Genomic DNA, 4,514 nt, shown 5'->3' on the forward strand with positions numbered 1-4,514 from the left:
GAGGTGCCTGGTTAAGTAGGGGATGGGCTGGGGTGTGGCAGAGTCGGGACAGCCTGACCCTCACAGAAAGCTGAGTCAGACTGTAGCCTGCTGGCCTGGGCTGGCCTGGGGGCCCAGAGGCCATTTACAGGGTCCCCGAAAAGGTCAGAAAACACTTGCTCCCTGACATGGGAAATTCCATCTGCGAGGCCAAGCCTCTCCAGCTGTACCTTTCCAGGACATCTTCACCAGCAGCAGCAGGGCCACTGCCGGAGGTGGGCCTGGCCCTTTCTGGGTCAGGTTGTGGTTACTTCACCCATCTCAGCCTCAGTTTCCTCATCTTTAAAATGGGGGCACGGCTGCAGCCAGCCTGCCTTTGTCAGGTGTTGGTGGCATCAAAGGGCCCTAGACAGACAGGCATGCTGGCACACTAGTGTGAACAGAGGCTGTATCCCCCCTAGGAGGGGCGGAGGGCAGGAGGGCTAAAGGGCGTCAGAGAGGGTGAACAGAGAGGCTTACGGGCGACAGCTTTGTTTGGGCACCATGGACCTCTTCCCTGCCTTCCTGCCCCAACTCAGGCCCTGGGGCAGCAGGAGGAGCTAAGGGTTCTGCCCTGCCCCTCTGGCACACCTAGCCCAGACCCCCACCTGGACCTGACCTTCCTCACCATCAGGGCAGGTGAGAGGACCCACAAGAGGGTCCTCTCTTCCTAGAGAGGACCTTCCTCTATTCCTAGAGAACGTGTTGAGTTCTGGGAGTAATCAGCAGAAGGATGGAGGAACGGAGGGGTAGAGGATGGAAGGGTGGAGGAATGGAGGGGTAGAGGATGGAAGTGTGGAGGGATGGAGACATGGAGGATGGAGGGGTGGAGGGATGGAGGAATGGAGGGTGGAGGGATAGAGGGGTGGAGGGTGGAGGGGCAGAGGGGTGGAGGGTGGAGGGGTGGAACATGGAGGTGTGGAGAGGGGTGGAGGTGTGGAGAGGTGGAGGGTGGAGGGGTGGAGGGTGGAGGGGTGGAGGGTGGAGGGGTGGAGGGGGTGGAGGATGGAGGGGTGGAGGATGGAGGGATGGAGGGTGAAGGGGTGGAGGATGGAAGGGTGAAGGGGTGGAGGGATGGAGGATAGAGGGGTGGAGGGGTGCAGGGGTGGAAGATGGAGGGGTGGAAGGGTGGAGGGGTGGGGGTGGAGGGGTGGCGGCTGGAGGGGTGGAGGATGGGAGGGTGACGGGATGGAGAATGGAGGGGTGGAGGATGGGAGGGTGATGGGATGGAGGATGGAGGGATGGAGGGGTAGAGCCTGGAGGAGTGGAGGGTGGTGGGATGGAGGGGTGAAGGGATGGAGGGTGGAGGGGTGGAGGATGAAGAGGTGGAGGATGGAGGGGTGGAGGATGGAGGGATGGAGAGGTGGAGGATGGAGGGATGGAGGTTAGAGGGGTGAAGGGGTGGAGAATGGAGGGATGGAAGGTGGTGAGATGGAGGGGTGAAGGGATGGAGGGTGGAGGGGTGGAGCAGTGGAGGATGGAGGGGTGGATGATGGATGGGTGGAAGATGGAGGGGTGGAGGGGTGGAGAGTGGATGGGTGGAGGATGGGAGGGTGGAGGGGTGGAGGGATGGAGGGTGGAGGGGTGGAGGATGGAAGGATGAAGGGATGGAGGATGGAGGGGTGGATGGGTGGATGGTGGAGGGGTAGAGGGTGGAGGGGTGGAGGATGGAGGGGTGGAGGGTGGAGGGGTGGATGGGTGGATGGTGGAGGGGTGGAGGGTGGAGGGTGGAGGGGTGGAGGGTGGAGGAGTAAAGGGGTGAGGGTGGAGGGGTGGAGAGGTGAGGAGTGAAGGGTGGAGGGTGAAGGGGTGGAGGGGTAGAAGGGATGGGTTTTTTAGGACAAAATCAAGCTGTCCATCACAGCCAGAAAGGCTGTAAACACAAGGTGAAGAGCAGAACCACCTTGGATGGAACGAAGTCACCCACGGGTCACCCCACAGGCTCCGGGGTGCTGAACAGACGGATGGAGCTGCCTTTCCAAAAGGTAATGTGTAGTGTTGGCCATGGTCTGGGGCAGTGATAGGACTCCCGAAGTGCTGGCACAGGACACAGGCTCTCAGCTCAGACGAGCTTTGCCTATGCCATGCACCTTGCCAGCCCCAGGCTGGTTAGCGCCATCCCTCACCTCTGTCTGGGATCAGCTCTGGACAGCAGTGCTGGGAGGAACCCACTTTGAGAAGCCCAGGGTGCTTTCTCCCCCCCTCGGCTCTGCGTGAGCTTGCTGCCTTGTCGCCCACCCCGCGCCCTGCCTTAGGGCCACCAGCTGGTCTGGCTGGGTCCCTGCATGTCCAGGTACATGGTTGGCCTGAGGCCCTCAGCTCCAGGGGGTTTGCCCCACGGGGCAGGGTCAGGAAGGGTCCTGCCACGTGACAGCTGGATGACACGCCCGCACCCCATCACACCAGCAACCCGTCATGAAATGTCCAGTGGGTGCTGCCCCCAGGCCAGCAGATGCACACGGAGCCCTCTCTCCTGCTGGGGCCTATTCTTCCCCCACCCGCAGGTCCAACCCCACCCACCCCCTCTGATGGGGCGGCCCTGCTCCAGGGGTTCCCCTGCCTTCAGAAGCAGATGCTGGCCCTCGACTCCCTCCTCCTCCTGCAGGGCCAGGGCACCCCAGGCAGGGCCACGACATGGTCGGACAGGCTCCTCATGCATCTGCCAGCGACTGACCTTGTGGCAGGGAGAGGTGGCTGGAAAGTGCCCCCACACCACTGGGCTCCGCCAGGGCCCCTGGGTCAGGGAGCAGCTCTGTGACCAGCTCCCTGGACGCCTCCTGGAACCAAACACACTTCCATCGTGGTTCGGTCCAGGAACACATTCGCGGTGGTGTGGGAACACAGGCGGTGTTGAGTCGGGGCCCTGCTGCAAAGCTGTTGTCTGGCCGCTCTCTTCCCAGTTCTGAGCTAACTGACGGCAGGAACAAGGCTAGGGAGCCGAAGGCCCTCTGGCCACACCACATCACAGGCAGGGGGGTGCTGAGCGTCCCCGTCATTCATCCCAGGGACGGTGGCCAGGGTCGTCACTCAAGGACTGGCCCTGTCAGGTTGTGTGCCCAGCCTGTGCCCAGAAACCCCTCACTCACTCAGGTAGGGCCCCACTCAGCAGCCCCCATGCCCCACAGGCTGAAGGCAAGGCCAGGGTCCTGGAAGCCTCCCACCCCTACTCAGTACTGTCCCCTGGCTGTTTGTGGCATGGCCCCGGAGGCCGGCTGTCCCATCATGCAAGAGGTGGATGCCATGGCCCCTAGGTGCCCCGGATCCCCGGGCATGGTGGCAGCTCCTGCTCTCAGCAGAAGCTCTGTCCCTCTCCTTCCTGCTGCCGCCATCAGGCTAAGGCCACCCGGGAGGCCATGCTGGGGGAGGCCATGCTGGGGGAGGCCGTGCTGGGGGAGGCCGTGTTGGGGAGGCCGTGTGGGGGGGAGGCCGTGCTGGGGGAGGCCGTGGGGGGGGGAGGCCGTGCTGGGGGAGGCTGTGCGGGGGAGGCCATGATGGGGCTGTGCCCGAAGGCCAATGGGCCAAAGGGGCGAAGGGGCAAGCAACTCGGGGCAGCCGCATCACGGGGATCTCCCCGGCCCAGGGACTCATTCAACCAGCAGCAAAGGCCCAGCTCTTGGTCCAACCCCAGAGGGAGGAGGGGGCAGCTGGCTCCATGGGCTTTTAAAATGAAAATGTGTCAAAAGCAATTCTTTAATCATAACAAACGTACCACACTAATGGAAGGCGTTAGTTAAAATAACGGCCTGCCAAATCCCATCCTCTCAAATGCTTTGTGTAGTGTGCACAGGGTTTTAAAATTATTTTAATTAGTTGCCAACTTTAAAATCAGGAGACTGAGCCTAAAGACCTGGATCTGGCTCCCCTTGGAAGGTTGAAAGACCAGCCACATGGGGCCAGGATGAGGGTCCGCTGCTCTGGGTGGCTGCACTTTCCTGGGGGGACCTGCCCCCCCAGCGGAGCCCCCACTGCTGCCATCCCCACCATCCGACACTCCTGGCCAGTCACCTCTGGGACATGTGGGCCTGTCCTGGGTTGGTGGCCTCTGCACTAACCCGGCTCTCACTGAACAGATGGGGAAACTGAGGTCTGGGGAGGGGTGGGGACTCCCTGAAGTCACCCAGCAGGCAGGTGACCAAGCCAGGACAGGAGGGAGTGGGACAGAAGACAGGGAAGGAGCATGAGGGCATCTCAGGCCCCCCCATCTCCCCGGCCATCACAAAGGGCACTGCGTCCCCCCTGCCCCCCACCTCCAGCTTGGGAGGGAATCTGCCGGGGAAGCCTCAGAGACTCATGGGCCTGCTTGTTCCAAAAGCCCTGATCCGCAGCCAGGACGACGCCTCTGCCAACTTTTAAAAATCACCATGGATAAATTTTCAGAGAAACTACATTTCTTTTTTTAAAAGAAAAAAAAATGTATTGATGGGGTAGGAGGAAGAAGGACCATGTAATTACCCCTGATGTATCCCTTCCTGTAGTGTTTGCCATGGAATTTCAGA

The 4,514-nt window shown here is 61.5% G+C and overlaps 1 long non-coding RNA gene across 1 annotated transcript in view; it reads left to right on the top strand.

The window, feature by feature from the left end:
* Nucleotides 1-1,800: 1,800 nt before the first annotated feature.
* The window catches only part of LOC105470527 (uncharacterized), an 11,369-nt gene continuing 8,655 nt past the window's right edge, over nt 1,801-4,514 (top strand). The window contains exon 1 of the long non-coding RNA XR_980559.3: nt 1,801-2,003. This is a non-coding gene — a long non-coding RNA (uncharacterized lncRNA). The remainder of the gene's footprint in view (nt 2,004-4,514) is intronic.

The sequence above is a fragment of the Macaca nemestrina genome, chromosome 15, assembly GCF_043159975.1.
Source record: "Macaca nemestrina isolate mMacNem1 chromosome 15, mMacNem.hap1, whole genome shotgun sequence".
Taxonomy (NCBI): domain Eukaryota; kingdom Metazoa; phylum Chordata; class Mammalia; order Primates; family Cercopithecidae; genus Macaca; species Macaca nemestrina.